This window comes from Schistocerca piceifrons, chromosome 4, assembly GCF_021461385.2.
Source record: "Schistocerca piceifrons isolate TAMUIC-IGC-003096 chromosome 4, iqSchPice1.1, whole genome shotgun sequence".
Taxonomy (NCBI): domain Eukaryota; kingdom Metazoa; phylum Arthropoda; class Insecta; order Orthoptera; family Acrididae; genus Schistocerca; species Schistocerca piceifrons.
The window spans coordinates 434979812-435004959 of NC_060141.1; the positions used below are offsets into that span (position 1 = coordinate 434979812).

At 44.1% G+C, this 25148-nt stretch overlaps 1 long non-coding RNA gene and 1 other non-coding gene across 2 annotated transcripts in view; one reads left to right on the plus strand and one right to left on the minus strand.

Moving 5' to 3' along the window:
• LOC124796426 overlaps nucleotides 1-25148 on the plus strand; it is a 687048-nt gene that overhangs the window by 543604 nt on the left and 118296 nt on the right. Inside the window, exon 3 of the long non-coding RNA XR_007016766.1 lies at nucleotides 19941-19999. This is a non-coding gene — a long non-coding RNA (uncharacterized LOC124796426). The remainder of the gene's footprint in view (nucleotides 1-19940; nucleotides 20000-25148) is intronic.
• Trnas-cga lies at nucleotides 2350-2424 on the minus strand. Its single transcript has one exon. It is a non-coding gene; the product is annotated as a tRNA-Ser (tRNA).

Genomic DNA, 25148 nt, shown 5'->3' on the forward strand with positions numbered 1-25148 from the left:
CCTTGAAAACTGCAGAAATATTACAAGCACAAAAACTTCTATTCACTTACTAAAATCACATCCTGCAGTGGAGATACATAAAACAATCGTGCCAAAGGCGTCGTCGGTAGTTAAAATTAAAATATCACCTCCATCTGTACAGCATAATTATGAAGAGAAGATTTTCAATAGTTTCTGCTTCAGCCATGTTTAAAAATTTGATTTATTTATCAACAGAGTCACCCTGGTGACGATCAAATTTCTCCCTACGAGAGTCCAGTTTGTTGATATCGTCAATACAGAAAGTTTGACTTTGTTGATCGAACCACAACCTCACCTCTGTTTACACCGTTTCAACACTATCAGAGTTAACTTTTGGAAACAGTTTAAAATCGGACGGGGCCAAGTCCGGACTGTATGGAGAATGATCGATGACAGTGGACCCAAGGCGTCTGATTGTTGCAGATATCGCAGCGCTCGTATGTGGTCTGGCATTGTTGTGCTGAAGGAGAGGGTGCTCCATGTGTGAACGAACTCTTCGAATTCGAAAGTCGATTACAGCATGCTATTTCTCACCCACCGACGTAGTTACGTTACGCACCAGCAAGCTATATGCTGCAATTCGGAGCCCTCTAGCGGCAAAGGGCTACAAATATGTGGACATGAAGAATAAATATGTATATGTTAAAAAAATAACTTTTGATTTATTTAAAAAGCTTTAAGAGTTTTCACATAATAAAATCGTATACGTTACTTTTCAGCACCACCTCTGACCTGCTTAAACCGAGTTTTCGTACAACGAGTCTATTTTATACATCGAAGTCTGGCTGCGTACTTGTTGCAAAATGTTTTTAACTCATACTTTTTTGTATCGATTACTGTCACATTTCCATCTAAAAATAATCGATAAACTTAAGTGCAGAGGTTGAGCTTTATCAACCTCCCCGCCGCACTAAAAAAAGGGGGAAATTTGTGTAGTCACCGTTTTACAACACATTCGCTATCTTTTAGTGACTGCTTCAGAAAATATGGCCAATAGCGAAAACCTAAAGGAGTACTAATTTTGTAAAAATGATAGTGCTACACCGTCGTAGCTAACTGACGGACCACTTACCGGAAATCCAATTTTGTGGCAGTCCACGAGCAAAAAAAAAAAAAAAGTAAATTTTTAGAACACGTTTACTTCCAATTAAGATTGCTGGTTGTTAATCGGGAAGCACTCCACGGCCTATTCCACGAAGTCGTCTGAGAGGCTGTACCGCTGCATCACCGCAGGAATGAGTTCATGACATAATCCTCCAAAACAAGACGACGTCCAAGCCGAGGGTTGACGTCAAACATTTCTGTAATGTAGCCCTTCAACATTGCTGCTAATTAAAACTTTAATTGGTCCTCTCCGAGAAATGGAAGCTAGATTTTCACGTTCCGCGGTTTCCAGCGCACACTCGTTCGTTCGCCGCGTAATTACCGATTACCTCAAACAGCGGCGGTTGTCGCTCCGAGAGCCCTTTGCCGGCAACAGTGGGGAGCGGCCGCCATCTGCTCGCTGGCTGCTCTTCACCATACTAATTTCTCAGTCTACATTCGTTTTCAGTTACCTACGGTGTACCTTGCACGCAGTTGATATGGTTTCATCCGTTTAGCCGGGTGCGTAAAATGGTTGCTTCTTTCTCAAGGGCGAAGTCGGTAAATTTTGACGAAGTAGTAGGAAATTTTGATGAATCCCGTTATTACTAGCACCGTTATTCTTAAATACGCTTTTCGAACAATTAAAAACGATACGACGTGTAGCTGCTTGTCGGGACTCATCTAGAGTGCGATAGGGCGAAAGAGAAGAAACTGGAATTTTGCTATCAACTTTATAATGTCCTTATTTTGGCAATTCTATGTCGCTAGTAGATTTATGTTAATCATTTTTACGTTAGGTCTGTCTTTGACTAACTCAATAAATGCAATATACGTTTTACTAGATGCGTTTCGGCTTTATTTATTGAAGCATCTTCAAAGACAGTTTGTGTTGTTGTTATACATGTAGTCTTATTGTACTGCTGGCGAAGCTGTTATTCTGCCCGCACCACTAAGAGCTGGACGGGATACTGGCAGAATTAAAGCTGTAAGGACGGGTCATGAGTCGTGCTTGGGTAGCTCAGATGGTACAGCATTTACCCGCGAAAGGCAAAGTTCCTGAGTTCGAATCTCGGTGCGGCACAGAGTTTTAACCTGCCAGGAAGTTTCACCACTACGAATTCTTGTCAGCTCAACTCACAGACTGCGTACGCACCTTTCCACGAGGTATTCTTAGAAGAATGAGATTTTCACTCTGCAGCGGAGTGTGCGCTGATATCAAACTTCCTGGAAGATTAAAACTGTGTGCCGGACCGAGACTCGAACTCGGCACCTTTGCCTTTCGAGGGCAAGTGCTCTACCAACTGAGCTACCCAAGCACGACTCACGACCCGTCCTCACATCTTCAGTTCTGCCAGTAACTCGTCTCCTACCTTCCTAACTTCACAGAAGCTCTCCTGCGAACCTATACCGAAGAGCTCCTGTGAAGTTTGGAAGGTAGGAGACGAGGTACTGGCAGAACTGAAGCTGTGAGGACGGGTCGTGAGTAGTACTTGGGTAGCTCAGTTAGTAGAGCACTTGCCCGTGAAAGGCAAAGGTCCCGAGTTCGAGTCTCGGTCCGGCACACAGTTTTAAACTGTCAGGAAGTTTCATTCTTAGAAGAGATGGCTGAAAAACAGCTCTACCAGCAGGACAGCGATGACACATGTAGAATAACATCAACACATACTGCCACTTGAAATGTAAATGACTCAGGTTACTAAAAAATGCAATACCTTAACTAGTGAAGCACACGATCCCTGCATATTTCAATGTGTGTTTCGATGTGTTGTTGGGTAACAAGACAACATTTTTGGATGTACAGGGTGGTTATAATTAAACTTTCGCCACGTGAGCCAGTGCAGGGAGAAAACCAGTTACCGTATTGGTACCCAATTTTTTTATGAAAGATGCCCAGACTGTGCGCTGCAAGATTTGTGTTGTTAGTAGTGGTGGCGTCGTGACTTGCCGTTAGCCGCCGGTACTGGTATGGCGACGTAGAGTTGAAACACAGTAACCAGTGTGCATTACAGTTGCATACAGTCATCATGGCTCTGGACAAGGTGAGCAGCGCTTTACTCGTAAAGCTGTTTTATCGAAACAACAGTGATAGTGATGCTGCTCTTCGCGTATATCGACACATTAAAGGAATACGGAGAGATCCTTTTTCCGCACCCTGGTTGAAGAACATGATTCGGAAGTTCGAATTAACTGGGTATTTGGGAACTGGTCCTGGTAGAATGCGACGGCCAATTGCGCCACAAATTGTTGAGGAAGTTACTATGGCCATGGCTAAGAATGTTGGACGCAATCTGCGTTCTTCAAGCAGTGAACGAGCCGTGTCACGAGAGCTGAATACTCCATGGTCCACCGTCGGACAATTGCTGCAGACAATTGTCCTGCAGTGTCTAGTCTGGTTCCGAACTGTTGTAGATGCAGATGCTCATCACACTGAGCAACGTTTGTGACCTGGAACGAGAAACGTGGTACGCAGTTAACAAATGTCACCCTCTTACGTGAAAATTAAATTCTGCTTCTTTCAATCATTTATTCGTTGTTTGTTTCCGCATGTCTTTACAAATGCTTCCGCAAAGTTTCATTGTCCTATGAACACGCGTTTTACGTGGGGGTCCCTCTCAAGTAGCGAAAGGTTAGTTATAACCACCCTGTAAATAAAAGAGTACATGCGTACGTTAGTAATGTAAGGCAAAAGTACGCAGACACTGGGTGCTACTTTGCTGAGACAACTTACGTTTCCAATTTCGGTATAAAATAAAAACAACTGGCAGAATGCTAAAACTGCACAAGACTTATTACAAAAAAAACTAATTTAAATGTGTGGGCGAGTCTTGAATCATGTCAAACATAAAGAGAACCAAAAACAGAAAACTCCTTTTTTTTGTGTAATGGAAAAAGAGAATTTCACAAAAGATTACAGTGTTATTAATTTTAGGCAGAAATTTTAAATACGAAAACCTTTGTGAAATTGTTTCTATATAATAAAAACCAATTGTAAACTATTTTATTACGAAGAGATGAGAAATATTAACAGTCGAAAATCTATAAAACTTTTTGCGGTAGTGGCAACAGAGTGTAGTGTCTTTGTAGTTCTGATTTTGTATGAAGCTCTTTGTCAGAGTTATGCCTGGTTTGGTGCCGTCAAAAAAATCACGTGTATAAAAAGAAAAGAATCTGATTTATCAGCTGAAAAATATGAGAACTTGCTACAATATTTCAGACAAGTAAATCGCAGTTTTGTTCCTTATATAATGAGATGCGCCCCCCCCCCCCCCCCCCCAACTATGCAATTCAGAGTTCTAATTGCAGTGAAACAAAAAGCACCTAGCAAGCTTGAATAGTTTTCGGCGAATTAATACAGGAATTTATAAATCTTTCAAAGTGGGAAGTTCATTTCGCACTCAAGATGCTTCCATTTTTAAGGTGAAACGCGCCTGGCAAAATGCAAGTTCCATTTATTCATTTGTAAATAGACAGACAACTTAAAGGAAGTTGGAGATTCCCAGAGTACAGACTTGCCCCCGTCGAGTAGTTCAAGTAATTACTATGGCAAACACTATCGTGGAAACACTATTCTGGAAACATCCCCCAGGCTGTGGCTAAGCCATGTCTCCGCAATATCCTTTCTTTCAGGAGTGCTAGTTCTGCAAGGTTCGCAGGAGAGCTTCTGTAAAGTTTGGAAGGTAGGAGACGAGGTACTGACAGAAGTAAAGCTGTGAGGATGGGGCATGAGTCATGCTTGGGTAGCTCAGTTGGTAGAGCACTTGCCCGCGAAAGGCAAAGGTCCCGAGTTCGAGTCTCGGTCGGGCACACAGTTTTAATCTTCCAGGTAGTTTCATATCAGCGCACACTCCGCTGCAGAGTGAAAATCTCATTCTGGACTATTGTGGATACTTAACCCTAGATAACTAAACCCTCGTAAAATTTACGACTGCAGTAGGGTATAAGACAGAACATCTCGTGCTTAATTTGGTGTGTAACACACCACTGGAGATGTAATCATAGTAATTAACTAATGCATAACCTATAAATTAGAACCTCCTTTGGATAAAATGTGGAGTAGTAAACTTAGTATTCTTGAGTTAATGGAGAAACAGTGGTCCGATTTCTACAACATACAAGTGTTTTTATTCAATCAGTCTGGCCTAAGATGTGTCAGTACTCTATCAGTTGTTGCAGTGTGTTTCGGAAATAAGAACAGACTGGAAATGATGAAGACTGGCGTACCGGAAAAATGTTCTTTCCCTTGGAGAATGTTTCATCTCAGAGATCAATAGTCGCAATGGCGAACTGCTACTTTTTGAGCTCTGTTTTTTGGATGACCTGATTTATCCCCAAGCGATCTGTTGCTCAAAATCCGATTTTCAGCGAAGCAGTCTTCATCAAACGACGAAGTGGTCGCTCTCCTAACTCAGTAATTCATTTAGTTTGATAAAATCTGATTTTTCCAAACAAAATTATAATTCGATTAATTAACAACGTTCGAAGAGCATCATGTTAATTGATCCTTCCGTCGCTGCTTGGTAGAAGTACTTTATAAGTAAAGGAAAATCACAAAACTGGATATTCTACAGTAGTAGCGTAATTTTGCGTTACATATGCTGTTTGTCAAGCCGAATGTGTTGTATTCATATTTACTATACACAATGTTTTGACTATGGAAATTTCACACCAAGTATAACGCTAATTATTAGGTGATTTTCCACAATGTGTTGTTTTGGAATTCCGTGGTGACCATGCACAAGAATCGATGAAAATGTGAAATAATCATCGAAAGAATATAGATCTGATATAACATATAAATATTAATGACAGAAGTAACGGATTAACGGGCCTGGTGATTAGAACCAAATCACTACGATGACGTAGATTATGAGGATACCATGGGTTGAAATAAGAGCTTCCATACATGGCAACGTTGTGGTTCGATGAGTTCTCGAGGTGATGATGTCAGGTTGCCTGAAAACAGTTGAGGACGTCAAACGGAGGAAAATTTTCTGCGTAATCATAGGTCAGAAAAGCAACAGGAAAGTAATGGAGCTACAGGCACGGTGGCTAATCAGCACCATGCGTATTAAAGTCAGAACTCATATGCAGATATTTGTATGAATTTCTTAGGATGTGACAATCGTAATTTTAGTATCCCCGCTAAACTCATTTATTTGCGGTGGAGAGTCAGAGTGATGCACAACTCCGCTGAAAGTGGCGTGAAAGTCGGATACATGAGTCTGGAGTCGTGGCTTTGCCGGCTCGACAGCTCAAAATGGTTCAAATTGCTCTGAGCACTATAGGGCTTAACATCTGAGGTCACCAGTCCCCTAGACTTAGAACTACGTAAACCTAACTAACCTAAGGACATCACATACATCCATGCCCGTGGCAGGATTCGAACCTGCGACCGTAGCGGTCGCGCGGTTAAAGCCTGAAGCGCATAGAAGCGCTCGGCCACAGCGGCCGGCTCGACAGCTCAAGTCCAGATCTTGTTTACTCGGTTTACGCTCACCTGTGTGTTAAATTCTGACGCATTCTTACAGTTTCTGTGTTTATCTCTGTCTGCGCCTTGTGCCTTACCTCTCGCCATTTGGGTTGACATCCGGTATTTTTCGCGAGTGCCACGTGTCGTCGTACTCTGTGCTACGTTTTTCGTAGATGCCGTCATCACGATACGCGACATATATCAAATTGGTGGTGAGAACTTGCTCTCACATCTAAGTCCGTTTTCGTGTTGTATACTCTTGCCATTACAGATCCAACGTTTTTGAAGTGTTGCAAATACACTACTGGCCACTAAAATTGCTACACCACGAAGATGAAGTGATACAGACGCGAAATTTAACCGACAGGAAGAAGATGCTGTGATATGCAAATGATTAGCTTTTCAGAGCATTCACACAAGGTTGGTGCCGGTGGCGACACCTACAAGGTGCTGACATGAGGAAAGATTCCAACCAATTTCTCATACACAAACAGCAGTTGACCGGCGTTGCCTGGCGAAACGTTGTTGTGATACCTCGTGTAAGGAGGAGAAATGCGTACCATCACGTTTCCGACTTCGATAAAGGTCGGATTGTAGCCTATCGCGATTGCGGTTTATCGTATCGCGACATTGCTGCTCGCGTTGGTCGAGATCCAATTACCGTTAGCAGAATATGGAATCGGTAGGTTCAGGAGGGTAATACGGAACGCCGTGCTGGATCCCTATGGCCTCGTATCACTAGCAGTCGAGATGACAGGCATCTTATCCGTATGGATGTAATGGATCGTACAGTTACTTGTCGATCCGTGAGTCAACAGATGGGGACGTTTGCAAGACACCAACCATCTGCACGAACAGTTAGATGACGTTTGCAGCAGCAGGGATTATCAGCTCGGAGACCATGGCTGCGTTTACCCTTGACGCTGCATCACAGACAGGAGCGCCTGCGATGGTGTACTCAACGACGAGACGAACCTGGGTCCACAAATGGCAAAACGTCATTTTTTCGGATGAATCCAGGTACTGTTTACAGCATCATGATGGCCGCATCCGTGTTTGGCGACATCGCGGTGAACGCACATTGGAAGCGTGTATTCGTCATCGCCATACTGGCGTATCACCCGGCGTGATGGTATGGGGTGCCATTGGTTACACGTCTCGGTCACCTCGTGTTCGCAATGACGGCACTTTGAACAGTGGACGTTACATTTCAGATGTGTTACGACCCGTGGCTCTACCCTTCATTCGATCCCTGTGAAACCCTACATTTCAGCAGGATAATGCACGACCGCACGTCGCAGGTCCTGTACGGGCCTTTCTGCATACAGAAAATGTTCGACTGCTGCCCTGGTCAGCACATTCTTCAGATCTCTCACGAATTGAAAACGTCTGGTCAGTGGTGACCGAGCAACTGGCTCGTCACAATACGTCAGTCACTACTCTTAATGAACTGTGGTATCGTGTTGAAGCTGCATGGGCAGCTGTACCTGTACACGCCATCCAAGCTCTGTTTGACTCAATGCCCAGGCGTATCAAGGCAGTTATTACGGCCAGAGGTGGTTGTTCTAGGTACTGATTTCCCAGGATCTATGCACGGAAATTGCGTGAAAATGTAATGACATGTCAGTTCTAGTATAATATATTTGTCCAATGAATACCCGTTTATCATCTGCATTTCTTCTTGGTGTAGCAATTTTAATGGCCAGTAGTGTAACTTTATATAGTTGCAGTAGGTCAGTAGCATATGGCATGCCATTCTATTCAGCTATGCCCACATCAAACTCAGCAAAGGGAACTACAGATCAGACATACCGGGGACCTTCGCACAGCCGGGAGGGGCCAATGGCACGAAGCACCGAGCGGCACCCGCAGACATCTCATCAGATCTCGACCACCAGTCTCTGGTGGACCATCAGCCCGTCACCATCCAAATCGACGCTCATGATGTCTAGGCGGAGAGTGCTTAGGTGAATCTTCTGGCAGAAATCTCGCGCGCCCCAACATCCCTTGACTCAGTTACTCTAGCAAACGATTGGGCGTCTTCTGATGTATGTGCCTCCTAAAGGGGGAATGGATTTGGTATCCCCACTAGACTCATGCACAGGTATCTCAGACAAGGAACTATTCATGGTCGAAAGTCGGAATGATCCGCAACTCCACCGTAAGCGGCAAGAGTGTCCACATTGGACAACGGCTGTGGAGCCGTAGCCTTTCTGGTTCTACCATGCTGACTCCACAGTCAGCTGTAAGCTAACACAAGTCTTGCTTACTCATATTTATGCTCGCTTTGCATAAGTGTTAAATTCTTTACGCTGTCCCGCTCTTTCTGTTTGCGTGTTTGTCCCTGACCCCGCCTTCGGACACTCTGCTCATCTGATGGTTGACACCCATTGTTTTCTATAGGCACCATTCATTGTGGTATTCTTATATCAAACTCGGTACTTGTTGAATTCTGTAGGAACTGAGCCACGGGACCATTGCTTTTCACTATATATATATATATATATATATATATATATATATATATATATATATATATATGACCTAGTAGATAGTGTCGGAAGTTCCATGTGGCTTTTCGCGGATGATGCTGTAGTATACAGAGAAGCTGCAGCATTAGAAAATTGCAACAAAATGCAGGAAGATTTTCAGCGGATAGGCACTTGGTGCAGGGAGTGGCAACTGACCCTTAACATAGACAAATGTAATGTACTGCGAATACATAGAAAGAAGGATCCGTTATTGTATGATTATATGATATCAGAAAAAAATACTGGTAGTAGTTAATTTTGTAAAATATCTGGGAGTATGAGTACGGAACGATTTGAAGTGGAATGATCATATAAAATTAATTGATGGTAAGGCGGATGCCAGGTTGAGATTTACTGGGAGAGTCCATAGAAAATGTAGTCCATCAACAAAGGAGGTGGCTTAGAAAACACTCGTTCGACCTATACCTGAGTATTACTCATCAGTGTGGGATCCGTACCAGGTCGGATTGACAGAGGAGATAGAGAAGGTCCAAAGAAGAACGGCTCGTTTCGTCACAGGGTTATTTGGTAAGCGTGATAGCGTTACGGAGATGCTGAGCAAACTCAAGTGGCAGACTCTGCAAGAGAGGCGCTCTGCATCGCGATGTAGCTTGCTGTCCAGGTTTCGAGAGAGCGCGTTTCTGGATGAGGTATCGAATATATTGCTTTCCCCTACTTATACCTCCCGAGGAGATCACGAATGTAAAATTAGAGAGATTCGACCGCGCACGGAGGCTTTCCGGCAGTCGTTCTTCCCTCGAACCATACGCGACTGGAACAGGAAAGGGAGGTAATGGCAGTGGCACGTAAAGTGCCCTCCACCACGCACCGTTGGGTGGCTTGCGGAGCATAAATTTAGATATAGACGATGCTACAGTTATTAAACGGTTGGAAGATGAGATAGAATTCTGGTACTGTCAGAAGTATTCAGCGTGAAATATCATTTTTTCATAGAAGAAGACATACAGAATAGCGTCAACGACACAGCAAGAGAGTGGAGATAAACAGAGGAGAGCAAAAGTAACTGCGTGGTGTCAGAGGCAACCAGCCATTGATATCGTCAAAATGGTCAATTGTAATCTCACCGTCTCAGTAGCATGAAGAAGCTGTACCATTAAAATGTTCAGACTAGCCCTGACTAGCTCTAGGAACGGGCTAGTCCACCCATACTGCTTAACCAGTAAGGGAATAACTCTGAACATTACCTTGAACGATTCTTGAAGCGAATACACAATTAAAACTTACATCTGAATCAAGGTGAATTAATGCTGGAGTTTCATCTCGACAAAAGGCAACATAAACTAGTCAGATCATCTGATAATTGTCACTGTCTCAACTCGGATACATTCACTCGAGAGAAAAAATAATCTTACGAGAAAAACAGAAGGTTAATATTTCTTAAAACCACAAGCATTTTCTTAAAACGACCAGATTCATATAAAAATAATGAATCATACACTGTATCGTTGTCATACAAAAACACATCACTCACAAAACTTAACCTAAATAAGACTCTCACAGACTCTACAACAATGTGTAGTGGCCCTTTTACCATAACCAAGTGTCGAGGCTTCTAGGAGAACGAATGTGCCAGGCTGTATTCGTCATCTTCATACGGGCCAGCAGGCGGCATGTTTGTATGGAGAGCAATTGAGTATGTCACATGACCATCTCTGCTTCGCACAGATGGTAATTTAGAGAGCAGCCGTTAGAATTCTGGCCTTAAGACCTGTTCCCGTGCCCTATCTTTGAGGTGTCTGAAACGTTATCTGTCAAGAAGATAATGTAAGACTGCATCCTGCCCGCGTTCCCCTCATCGATACAGAAGGTGTCTGACTGTTACCTTTGACGGTATGTTCTCCACATCTGCAGCCCATTCAAAACATCTGGTCGTTGCTAGCTAAGAGACTGGCACGCCACCAAACTCTTGCCACTATGACTGATGAATTCCAGTATATAGTTAAAGCAGTACATGTGATGTGCCTGTTATCCAAGCTCAGTCCGACATAATACACAGAAGAACTAGGGCCTTGTTGCTGCCAGAGGTGACACCACTGTGCACTAAATTTCGGACCTTGTATATCACCAAATCTACATATTTAATCATCTATTCTAACTGCTGTACTGTGTACGCACAATAAATAAAATTTCGTTCTTGCGATTTCGTACCTCAGTTGGTAAAAATGGAATAGCCACAAGATCACTTCGTTGTACGTCTTTCTGACTGTCCGACTGTTAGAAACCCCTTTTCCTCAGGAGTTTGTTCGATTTCTGTCACACACTAAGGCCTACTATCCCTTGGCACTGCAAAAAATTGAAGCTTCTAAGTCAATGCAATCAATAGATACGGCCATTTGTGTCGCGTATTTTGATACTTGAAAATTCACGGATCAAAATCTATACGTCCTGTTTGACCGAGAATCAAGAAATTTGGCAACAAGCAAGGTCTCAGAGAACAAATAAAGGGAAAAAAATCCTAAAATTGTTAATTGGTAATTACATTTGTCCCTACCCCAGTATATTCAAAAATGGTTCAAATGGCTCTGAGCACTACTGGACTTAACATCTGAGGTCATCAGTCCCCTAGACTTAAAACTACTTAAACCTAACTAACCTAAGGACATCACACACATCCATGCCCGAGGCAGGATTCGAAGTTGCGACCGTAGCAGCAGCGCGGGTCCGGACTGAAGCGCCATGAACCGCTCGGCCACAACGGCCGGCCCCGCCTATTAAGACACCTTTTTCTCAAGAACGGGTAGACGTACCAAGTTGAAATCTGTGTCACATACTAAGGTCTACGGTGCCTTATGCTGTAATAAATTGAAGCTTCTACGACAGTCCAATCAAAAGATACTGCCATTTTTTGTGTCACATATTTTGATACTCGAAAACTCACTCATAAAAACCTACAGTGTACTTACCGTTGGCCTATAAACATGAAATTTGCTAAGAAGCAAGGTTTACGGTACAGTTAAAGGAAAAAAATTCGAAAATTGTGAGCTTCTAATTATACCACACAAAAAAATCATTTGTTATCCAACTGTCTGTCCGTCAGTCTGTCTGTTAAGACCCATTTTTTTCTGAGGAACGGGTAGACGTCCCAAGGTAAAATTTATTCCTTTGCTACGGTCTATATTCCCTTGGCGGTGTAATTAATGTAAGCTTCTAAGTAAATAAAATGAAAAGGTACGGCCATTTGTCACATATTTTGTTACTCGCAAACTCATTCATCACAAACCGTAGGATACTTCCGTTGACCTACAATCACGAAATTTGGCATAAAGCCAGGCAGTACAAGTAGTGGGAAGCGTTAATTTATAATTATATAACACGATATAAATATTTTTTGTCATTTGCTATCCGATTTCGAACTTAAAACATTCTCGAAAGTCTTGGAATTCCTAGGAGCGATAACTTGCCAGTATCACTATCGATAACAGGCAAAAATCGTCGTGATTCTCGATTTCCTGGAGGGATGAACTGTCTACATTAACTGTGCGGAACCATCAGTGCGTAAAACCTAGTCGCACCTGACCAGTTATTTTTATCCTTCTCAGTGTGGGGATTTTAATGTCCTGCAGTTACATTAATGGAAAGCGAAGAACGCTTAATTTCATTTTAGTAAACATTCTTTTTAATGTCCAGCAGCAAATATTAGATGTAAGTCACTGATAAAACTGGAGCCTTAAAACAGTGCGGCGGACGCGAGACAACTTGTTTGGGGCCCTGGAAACTGCTGTCCCTGCAGCCGCCCACGCTATCGCGGCGGGGGACGTGCAGTCAGCGGCCAGAGCCGCCCCCACTGTGCTGCTGCCGTGCTCTGCGCTCCGGCAAACAAGTCGTAAATCTCAGCCAGCGTCCAGTCCAGTCTCCCACTGTCGCCGGCTGCCGCCCCCGTGATTTTGTTGCCGACAAAGGCCGGACTCATTGTCCGCACAGCCTGCCTGCTGTAACCACAGAGAACCTGTTTCCTCAAGTCTTAACCGATCGGTTTTGATCTTCAAAACAATTTCCAGTCTCTGCCAGTTCACCGAGTCTGCTGGTGACGAAAGAAGATGTCTGTACTGAGGTTACATATTTTCTTTGTAAGTACGCTGAACAAGAAGTTTCTTTCTAAGTTATTAGCTTTCGAAACGTGCCCATACAGCTATCTGGGCACTGGAAATTTTGTACAACAGTTCGTTTTGACAATTCATTGTACACATAATTTTAAGTCGTACCCTGGTATGAAGTTAAGTAGGCTTAACAAAAGACAGTTCCGTACCGTGGTATGAAGTTATATAGGGTTGACAAAGAACAGATTCCGACAGGTAACAAAATTCACATTCATAGTACTGTATGGAACTGAGGATCTAGAAACGACGGAGAGGCTTCGTCCCCGCCGTAGAACTTAGCGGTTTACAATCCCACAACAGACTACAGCAGTCCACTCACCCCACCGCCGCCCCACACCGAACCCAAAGCTACTGTGCGGTTCGGACCCCAGTGGACTCCCTCCCCGGGAACGTCTCACATCAGACGAGTGTAACCCCAATGTTTGCGTGGTAGAGTAATTATGGTGAATGCGTACGTGGAAAGTGTTCGCGCAGCAATCGCTCACATAGTGTAACTGAGGCGGAATAAGGGGAACCAGCCAGCGTTCGCCGAGGCAGATGGAAAACCGCCTAAAGACCATCCACAGACTGGCCGGCACACCGGACCTCAACACTCATCCGCCGGGCGGATTCGTGCCGGGAACGGGCACTCCTTCCCGCCTGGAAGCAGTGCGTTAGACCGCACGGCTAACCGGGAGGGCCGTTCATAGCATACTGAAACGAACAAAAGAAAAAAGTCAGTCACTGTGAGTTGAGGTGCTTGCGGTTGCTGTACCCTGAGGTGCAAAAGTAACGCCCCCATGATCGCAAAACGGATTGACGCTTCCTATGCTATCATGCGAATTTACTTTTAAAAGGTAATGAAACAAGTCGCATAACAGATAACGTCTTATCAAATCTGAAGTTAACAGGGATAGGCCTACGTTTAAAAATTAATTGTCACGCATGAAATACGCAGGTCAACCACCACACGACACAACATATTAGTCAAGGCAAACGGCTAACTACTGAATGAAAATGCGAGCTTATAAAAGATGCTGTTTATTTCTCTTAATGTGCATTCAAGTGCGAAACCTTCAACCAGATGACAATAAGTGCAAAGTTCAAGAAACAGTTATGTCTAACTCCGACCTTGGTACCAGTGTTTGATTTGCAAAGTGAATATTGCCAACGGTCAAGCGAAAAGGATATCAGAAAATGCTAATACATAAAACGTGAACTTCGAAGAGCAACACTGTCCACACTGGTAAAGTCTATCCTGCAAAATGAGATTTTCACTCTTGTGCACTGATTTGAAACTTCCTGATAGATTAAAACTGTGCGCCGGGCCGAGATTCGAACTCGGGACTTGCCCGTGAAAAGCAACTGGTCCCGAGTTCGAATCTCGGTACGGCACACAGTTTTAATCTGCCAAGAAGTTTCCACCCTGCAAATCAAACAACTAACTGTGGTCATCAATAAATGAAACTACTGACTCCGCAATGTGAACAAAGACTGTGCCCCTAAAATGCTGCCTGAATCTCAACAAATGATTTCCAATACGCCGGCCGGGGTGGCGGAGCGGTTCTAGGCGCTACAGTCTGGAACCGCGAGACCGCTACGGTCGCAGGTTCGAATCCTGCCTCGGGCATGGATGTGTGTGATGTCCTTAGGTTAGTTAGGTTTAAGTAGTTCTAAGTTCTAGGGGACTGATGACCTTAGAAGTTAACTCCCATAGTGCTCAGAGCCATTTCCAATACTCGTGCGTGTGTGCATGCCGGCCAAGTGCAGCAGTAGACAGTGTACAGGTCCCATCTTCGCGCGCGCTGCCCACGAAGCTCCAGCGAGACGGTCGTTCTTCGAGGCAGAGGGCAGAGTTGTCTGTGACTCTCTAATTTTGGAAAAGCTTCCACTCATCCACCAGTGGCAGCAATGATTCCGAGCGCCGTCAAAAGAGCCAAGTTTTGCCGAGATTGCGACCACTGCTGCAATAAAATTCCAAGATTTCGGCACAGTGGCTGCAAGAGGGAGAAGCCATCGGTATTTCCAACCACGTTCCAAAGCAGATGTTGAGATGCTATGTCTTTCAGTTCCCACGGAAGATTCCAAGCGCCTCCTTTTTCGTTTAAGTAAAGGAGACATTCCTTCACGTAGCCATCGTGTCTTTCCACGAGGGCTTGCTAGCTGCCTGACGCGTTACCACCCTTTGCGTTAACATGACCCGCGCTGAGCCGGGAGAAAAAAACGAGGGTGGAGGCAGCTTCGGCCCTGAAGCCCACTTTACATTTATGGCCGCGCCGAAGGATGGTCGCTAGCTCCCCTTCACCGCCTCTCTATTAGGCTGACATGCCGAATAAATAAAATACAGCTTCTCACAAACTAGCCTTGCGGTCTAAGGCGCTGCAGTCATGGACTGTGCGGCTGGTCCCGGCGGAGCTTCGAGTCCTCCCTCCGGCATGGGTGTGTGTGTTTGTCCTTAGGATAATTTAAGTTAAGTAGTGTGTACGCTTAGGGACTGATGACCTTAGCAGTTCAGTCCGATAATATTTCACACACATTTTTCTCACAAACGGAACTGAACAGCTAATTCAGTTCCTATCTTAACTGTAGGCAATGTGTGGAGTTACACATGCATCTTGCAAGCATTAATACGAATTACGAAAAGAACGTTTCAGTTACCCACTCATTATGTAAATAGACCTGAGAAGTGCCATGAGACCATAAAAATATAAGTAAAGATATGTAGGGTACTCTACATGACAATTCAGCCACATTACTACACCCAGGAATTAGTGTGTTGCTAATACGGTTCAAGTTTTGAGCGTTAGTAATGGCCTCAATTTGGAGAAGCAGCAAAGCAAAGCTCTGACGCTCTGACCACAAATGGGCCAATCGAAACCGACCGGCCACCGTGTCATCCTCCCGCAATGGCGTCATTTGGATGTCAGCACACTGCTCTCTCGGATATTATCCGCTTTGCAGATTTTGGAGCGGACACTTCTCATTCAAGTAGGTACTGCACTGCCATCGCGAGGCTGAGGGGAGCCCATCCCAATCCTTCCACTGAAGAGTAATCCCAGGTTTTCTGCGTAGCAAGGGTCTACGGTGTCCACACAGCTACTGAGGTGGACGGAGAAGAGGAGAGTCCCCAGGTTTGTTCAGTTACACCGTATCCAGTTGAAGCCACTCATTGATGATTATATCCCGTAGAGCCGAGATGTTGATTGCTGCATTTCAGCCTCTATTCTAAAACATTCCAGACATTTTCTATAGGATTAAGATTGGTTGATTTAGTGGGGCACTGGAGGTGCGATTGGGCACCAGGAACGTGTGTTTGATGCCCCGTGCACATGGCTGAAGTTATCTTGGAAAACGGGAGTGCCCACAGTTCTTTTTTTTTCTGCGTCATCAGCCTTCTGACTGGTTTGATGTGGCCTGCCATGAATTCCTCTCCTGTGCCAAAATTTTCATCTTAGAGTAGTACTTGTAACCTATATCCTCAATTATTTGCTGGACGTATCCAATCTCTGTCTTCCTTTACAGTTTTTACCCTCTACAACTTCCTCCAGTACATGGGAGGTTATTCCCTGATGTCTTAACAGATGTCCTATAATCCTGTTCCCTCTTGTCAGTGTTTTCCATGTATTCCTTCCCTCTCCGATTCAACGCAGAACCTCCTCATTGCTTACCTTATCAGTTCAGCGAATTTTCAACATTCTTCTGTAGCATCACATATGAATTTCTTTTCTATTTCAGTTTTCCCACAGTCCATGTTTCACTATAATACAATGCTGTGCACCAAATGTGCATTCTCCGAAATTTCTTCGTCAAATTAAGACCTGTGTTTGATACTAGTAGACATCCCTTGGTCAGGAATGCCTGTTTTTCCAGTGCTAGTCTCTTCTTTATGCCCTCCTCGCTCGCCCATCATAGGTTATTTTGCTGCCTAGGTAGCATAATTCCTTAATTTCGTCTACTTCGTGATCACGAATCCTGATGTTAAGTTTCTCCGTATTTCATTTCTACTACTTCTCATTACTTTCCTCTTTCTTCGATTTACTCCCAATCCACATTTTGTACATATTAGGCTGTTCGTTTCATTGAACATATTCTGTAGTTCTTCTTCACTTTCACTGGGGATAGCAGTGTCATTACCGAATCTTCCCACTGATAACCTTTCACCGCCGGCAGCTGTGGTCGAGCGGTTCTAGGCGCTTCAGTCCGGAACCGCACTGCTGCTGCGGTCGCAGATTCGAATCCTGCCTCGGGCATGGATGTGTGTGATGTCCTTAGGTTAGTTAGGTTTACGTACTTCTAAGTCTAGGGGACTGATGACCTCAGATGTTAAGTCCCATAGTGCTTAGAGACATTTGAACCATATCCTTTCACCTTGATTTTAATCCCACTCTTGGACATTTCTTTTATTTCTGTCACTGCTTCTTCGATGTAGAGATTGAACAGTAGAGGTGAAAGACTACATCCCCGCCTTACACCATTTTTAATCTGAGAACTTCGTTCTTGATCTTCCAGTTCCCTTTTACTTCTTGTACATATTGTATATTACCCGTCTTTCCCTACAGTTTACCCCAATTTTCTCAGAATTTCGAACATCTTGCACTATTTTAAACAGTACACTCATCACAAAGATGTGGAAGAAAGGGAAACAGTACACTGATAATGAAGATGTAGAAGAATGATAAAGTAAACATCTTGATTTACGTTCGCGGTAACTGAATCAGTGTGCGCTACTCATGGTATGATAAACGCCCCCAGAATATCATAGAAGCACCCCAGGTAGAATTACACCTTCCATACATTGCGAGTTAAACGTTTCATTGATAAGTCGGAACACTCGTCGACTAGGGTCATTTGAAAAAGGGTCAAATCACAATTCATCGGACCACACTAAACGCCCCCAGCTCTACAGCTACTGCTTAGTTTCTGTGTTGTTTGGCCCACTGGAGACTTAACTTTATTTGGCGCTGTGGGCAAGAGCATTTTGCGAGGTACTTGGCTCCAAGCAACGACTGCGTGCTCTTCTCGCCGCTATGTTCGCTTGGAGACTGATTGAATGGATCTGCATTTGCTGTCGGCAGCAATTCCTGTAGGCTTTGGGACTCACTAGCAGTGACAAGATGATACACTCGTCTCCGATTGCAGTCGATTAGGATCTTTTTACGACTATTTTTCCTGACACATGCATGACACTTCACTGCCCTGATTTATTTCTGCCTTATTATTTCCTTATTCAATCAACACTTTCGTTTATTTTGTGAAATGCGAGATCAAGGTGAAACGTTCTCGCCCTTCACAGAGATGATAATATCAATTAATAACCGGGTTTTTGTAAATACGTAGGAAATTCTAAGTCATCATGTTTAATGTTGGGAATTACTTAGATCTTATGGCATCTTTTGGCTGCAGAAATGTGAATGTTTCAGAAAAATGGGATAAATTCAAATATCATGGCGTCATAAAATACTATGTTTGGTTGTTTTACGCCGGCGGTCTCGCATTACCATATCATGGATTTTGTCAATGGTTTCCTTTGTGACGACTTCAACTGGACGGGCTGAGCGCGCTTCGTCTTCGGTGCTTGTTCGAACATGTTTACATGCATTAATCCAAAAGTAATTGGTCTTCAATGGTGGTGCAGTGACCGCGTGAACTTCATCCAGTTCCGTTTTGATTTGTGCCGGAGACCAACCCCTGAAATGAAAATGTTTAGTAACAGCACGAAATTCGGTTTGCTCCATTTACAATCGTAGTGGACACACTGACAAATTCAGACTGTCAACAATGAATCATTCGCTGTACATTGGTAATATTATTTGGAATAATGGAGATTACCAACCGCGAAGGTGCAACAAAAATTTTCCATTCTTTCATGGAAATTTATCAGACATATCAAACAACCCTCAATATTCAGGGAACGAGCAAATTCTATTACTTCAGCTAATGATGCTCTGAGCGACACTTTTCTTGTTATACGTCGTGGTTCCAAAAACCAGCACTACACACGATGCTGAGCTTAGAGGTCAGCATGGAAACTCTGCTCTGCAAATTTGGCGAAGTCCAAGGAAACGTACATGGCTGCTGTCATCTTCTGAAATGTGTATCTTGGATCATATAGGTGACTGTCGTATACTTGTGCAACACATTGGTCGTATGTGACAAAATGAAAGGAAGGGAGAAAGTAAAAACACGTGACAGTTTTTAGCCCTCTCCACTCGAAAAGCACATGTGAATCTGCCGCATTTAAATATTCCTTCCGACGGACGGATAGAGTTAATTACTGTCACATAGCCTCATCTCTCGATATACTAATAAGGGGCTTGTAATTTAACCCGAGACACTGCCGCCAGGGCTAGTGATCAGGAGAGTAGCCTACGACCATTCTTCGCCTTCCCTGTCTTTTTTTTTTTGCGATTATATTTTCTCCCATTAGCAGAATTTGAATCACTTTTCTTCGGCCCTCACATTAGCCTACGTTAACGACTACATCTACTCAACTTTCTGAAGTGCTGAAAATTATGCAATTTTCTTTTTCTATTAAGTAACCTGCATATCAGTTTTCGCACAGGGCTGCATTATTTCACGCCGATGACGTTCACTATATCATTTTTGTAGCTGTTTCAATCTCCGCGAGCAACGTTGTGTAATCAACAAGTTTTCAGGTCAATGTGTTTTCTAACTTAGAATGACGAGAAAGCGAGGTTCTTGCCTCACGTACAATTCCTTCTTTACATGTTTCAGGAGACGGCGGTTCCGGAAAGCCTGACCCTCGTCGTACAGGATCTGCCAGGAACTACCAGGTAGACGAAGCTCTGTCAATTTCATCTGTATCATTTATTTCACAAAAGCCTCCGCAAAACTCACGTTTTTAAGTAAATATACATATATGTGACTAAAACATAGAACAGCCAATTAAAAGTTATCTTCCGCACTTGGTTTACGAGAAGAATCCCAATTAAGGTTAATAAATTATAGGGGTTTAGAGAGTTTTCTCTACGTGTCATAACACGTAGGTGGTACATGTGGATAAATGCACCACATACCCACCTCTGCAAGAGATAGAAGGACCCTTTGTCACACACCTCTTGGTAGCTTGCTGAATACAGATGTAAAACGATGGAGAGAAAGGATTTAACTTTCCGCCGCCACTGATTTCTTTAGAGGTGGAGCACAAGCTCAGAATGCTTCAAGGACGGAGAAGGAAATCGGCCGCGCCGCGTCGAAGCAACCATCCCTATATTTGCCTAGAACGATTTAGATGATTGATGGGAAACCTGAATCTGGATGGACAGACGCGAATCTGGTGTGTCGTTCTCCTGAACGCGAGTCCACTGTGCTAACCACTGTCGCACCTCGCTCGGTAGATGTAAGCAAATACACCCATGATTAAAAATGTCGAGACAGCTAAGAGTAAACATTAAAATGGTATCCGTCCACTCTTCGCCTTTATGACGACATGAACCCTGCCGAAGGTACTTGAAATGAGGTATCTGAATGTTTGTGGAGGATTGGCAGCCAATTTTTCGTCAAGAGCGGAGAGAACCATAGGAGGTAGTCTCGTTGAACAGCGGGGTCTATACAGAAGTACACGTTATAAATCATTCCAAATGTTTTTGCACGTGCATCCTTCTGACTGATGGTCTACGGGACTTCGGCTGTTTACTTACGTAATACAATGAAACACCTGCAGACGTCGTTTTGCTGTTATTTTATTGCACCGAAGCGCCAAAGAAATTGGTATAGGCATGCGTATTCAAATACAGAGATATGAAAAACAGGCAGAATACGATGCTGGGGTCGACAGCGCCTGTATAAGACAAGTGTCTGGGGCAGTTGTTAGATCGATTACTGCTGCTGCCAAGGCAGGTTATCAAGATTGAAGTGAGTTTGAACGTGATGTTATAGTCGGCGCACGAGCGATGGGACACATCATCTCCGAGATAGCAATGAAGTGGAGATTTCCCCGTACGACCATATCACGAGTGTACCATGAATATCAGGACTCCGGTAAAACATCAAATCTCCGACATCGCCGCGGCCGGAAAAAGATCCTGCAAGAACAGGACCAACGACGACTGAAGAGAATCGTTCAAGGTGACAGAAGAGCAACCCTTCCGCAAATTGCTTCAGATTTCAATGCTGGGCCATCAACAAGTGTCAGCGTGCGAGCCATTCAACGAAACATCATCGATATCGGCTTTCGGAACTGAAGGCTCACTCGTGTACTCTTGATGGCTGCACGGCACAAATCTTTACGCCTGGCCTGGGCCCGTCAACACCGACACTGGACTGTTGATGACTGGAAACATGTTGCCTGGTCGGACGGTTCTCGTTTCAAGTTGTATCGAGTGGATGGACGTGTACGGGTATGGAGACAACCTCATGAATCCATCGACCCTTCATGTCAGCAGGGGAATGTTCAAGCTGGTGGAGGCTCTGTAACGGTGTGGAGCGTGTCAGGTGGAGTGATATGGGGCCGCTGATACATTTAGATACGACTCTGACAGGTGACTCGTACGTAAGCATCGCGTCTGATCACCTGCATCCATTCGTAACCCTTGTGCATTCCGATGCCAGCAGGACAATGTGACACCCCACAAGTACAGAATTGCTACAGAGTGGCTCCAGGAAAACTCTTCTGAGTTTAAACTCATCCGCTGGTCACCAAACTCCCCAGACATGAACATTGTTGAGTATATCTGGGATGCCTTGCAACGTGCTATTTAGAAGAGATCCCCACCACGTCGCACACTTATGGATTTATGGACGGCCCTGCAGGATTCATGGTGTCAGTTCTCTCAAACACTACTTCAGACACTAGTCGAGTCTATGCCACGTCGTGTTGCGGCACTTCGGTGCGCTTGCGGGGGCCCTACTCGAGATAAATCAGGTGTATCAGTTTCTTTGCCTCTTCAGAGTGTATTGCAACCATTTTCGGTGAATCAATACACCATCTTCAGGCCTCTTGGGCTCACCTCCTAAGCTTTAGTTGAGATATGAAGATTGTGTATTAATTCACTGTGGTTGCTATATAATAAAATTACATGAAAACTGCGGCTGCAGGTGCTGCATTTTATTATATACCAAATGTGTTCCACTACGGTCAGGTCAATATTCTGGGCGGGCCAGTCCATTTCGTAAATGTTGTTGTCCAGAAACCATTATCTCATAGGTGCCGCTTTATAAAAGGCTGCAGTGTCATGCCCATACAAATAATCATCGTCTCCCAACTTTTCCTCTTCAGTACACAGTATACAATGCCCTAAAATTATTCTTCGACATTTGGCGTTTTCTTAAGCACAATAGGGAACCACACGATATCCACGAGAAACACCTCCAATCGTAACACCAGCTCCTCTGTACATCACTCTTGGCAGTATACGCGATGTCAGGTATCGTTCTCGAGGCTAAACCCAAAACCAAACACTTCCATGGGTTTTCCCCAGGATACATCGTGATTCATCGGTCCAAATCACTCGTCTGCAGTCAGGCACTGTCCGGTTGCGTCACTCTTTATCGGAAATCAAGCATCGATTATCAGTCACTGTGCTAGCTGGAGAGGTGGCAGCACTTTCGAACACGTGATTGATTCCTTCCGCTGATTTCTTATGGGTTTTTTACAGCAACCCTCCGCGATGCTCCATGGTCCCTGGCCGTCAGTTCAAGATATCTGCATGGTCTTTGTTTAGGTCCGGTAGTTCCTACGCGTTCCGTAGTCACAGTCACATCACCAACAGTTCATTTTGGCAGCTTTAAAAGAGTTGAAAAGTCCCTGAAGTATTTGTTGGTCAAGTGACATCCAATGAGTAGTCCACGTTCTAAGAAACCGGGCACTCCTGACCAACCCACTCTGCTGTTACTGCTTCTCTGCTGGCAGCACAATGCTGGTTCGGCTCTTGTGAAGTCTAGTGGTGAATTCTGCATTACGTAGGATGTACGGACACTTTTGATCAGATAGTGTGCATGCACAGTTGTAGATGCAGCGACAGCATGTCGCATAGTATTCTCGTAACCCGGTAGCTAATTTTGTACACCGTGGGCGACCATTACGAGACAGGTTTTCATTGTTTTGTGTCCCACTGTGGTAAATGGATGCTCGAATGAAGTCGCTGTGGCATCCGCTAATTCGATGGGAAATTTCTCGTGCTCAAAACTCTTCTTGCTGTACATTAACAAATCGTGCACGGTCTAAGCCTCTAATTATCGTTCTAGGAATGTTGAGAGACTGGTGTGCGCAGGACTCTCTTTCACGACTGGAAAAACAGCGTGTGCCCCTGAACTGCGTTGAAAATCCAGGTACATTTTAGCTCCATGACGTAGGCAAGTAGCGATTTCCGCAGGGTCCAGAGGAAGAGGTTTACGACGTGTTTGATTATTATAGACTCAAACTAAAGAGACGAGTAAAGCAGAGTGAAACAAGCAATTAACCCTAATAAACATTGGTCTGGAAACCAGTGGTTTCCTCAGTACAACATGTGCACAAGAGCCGTCATGACTATGTTACAACACGTTAATGTCTAACTTTATATTTGTATCGAAACGCAACAAGCGAGCCGTGAATTAGAAAGTTAAAAACTGGTCTGATATTATTATCATTCTCGATACTAGGTACAGGTACGTAGCGTTTCGACAATAAGTATGCACAGCTCGTGGTCTAGTGGCTAGCGTTGCTGCCTCTGGATCACAAGGTCACGAGTTCGATTCCTGGCCGGGTTGGGGATTTTCTCTGCCCGGGGACTGGGTGTTTGGGTTGTACCCATCGTTTCATCATCATTTGTGAACGTGGCTAAAATTGGACTGTGTTAAGATTGGGAGATTGTACGGGCCTTGATTACCGCGCAGTTGAGCGCCCCACAAACCAAACATCATCTTCGACAACATGTGTATCGGTTGTGGCTCGCCAATACCACGACCTCCCAGGTCCTCCGATCTGAACCCACTGGACATGAAAAAACTTTGGTGTATTCCAGTCCTGTGACTCACGTGAAATGCCAGTTTTGAGTATGAAAACAAGTACTCCAAACCGACATTTCACGTGAGTCACATCCCAGTGCAAATGTGTAACGCAACCATCTGTGTGACGTGCTTATAATTATGTATTATTTATATTTTAGGACTACTAATCAGTAAAAAATGCATCACATGCTCTAATGAAAGCATGAAAGCCGTCTGACGAGGAATTGTAATGATTCGAAACCGGCAACGGTACCTTTTTAATAAATGAACTTAATAAATTTGTGGCTGGTTGCTGTCTCAAAGCCAGGTATATGAATGCGTAGGTACTTTCACTGCAGCTCATTTATCATAAATGTGAGAGCGGCAAAATCAATAAATCAGACTTAAAGGAGATTCAGGATAAATTAAGAATTGGTGATCATATACCAGAAACGAAGCAGAGCGCAAGTCCAGCACGGGAAATGTTTTCAGATGAATCGGTAAGTGTCTCGAACTGAAAACTGCGTAAAAAGTAACTAACCACTCATTTGGGAACCTGGAGTATGTTACAATATGTTTGTAATTTAACTAGCACTTTCATCACTCCATAAATATTTTGAAAGAGGACAAAGACTTGGTGACTGACAAGTGTGTGGAAATATATACTAAGGACTTGAGGCCATTTAGCAGTGTATAGGCTGTCTACATTTACGGCAAAAATTGAGTGAAATAGAAAAAAGTATTGTTCAGAGGATATTAAAAACACACTCCGGTGGTATGTTGGGTTGGGTTGTTTGGGGGAAGAGACCAAACAGCGAGGTCATCGGTCTCGGGAAGGATGGGAAAGGAAGTCGGCCGTGCCCTTTCAAAGGAACCATCCCGGCATTTGCCTGGAGAGATTTAGGGAAATCACTGAAAACCTAAATTAGGATGGGCGGACGCGGAATTGAACCGTCGTCCTCCCGAATGCGATTGCAGTGTGCTAACCACTGCTCCACCTCACTCGCTCCGGTG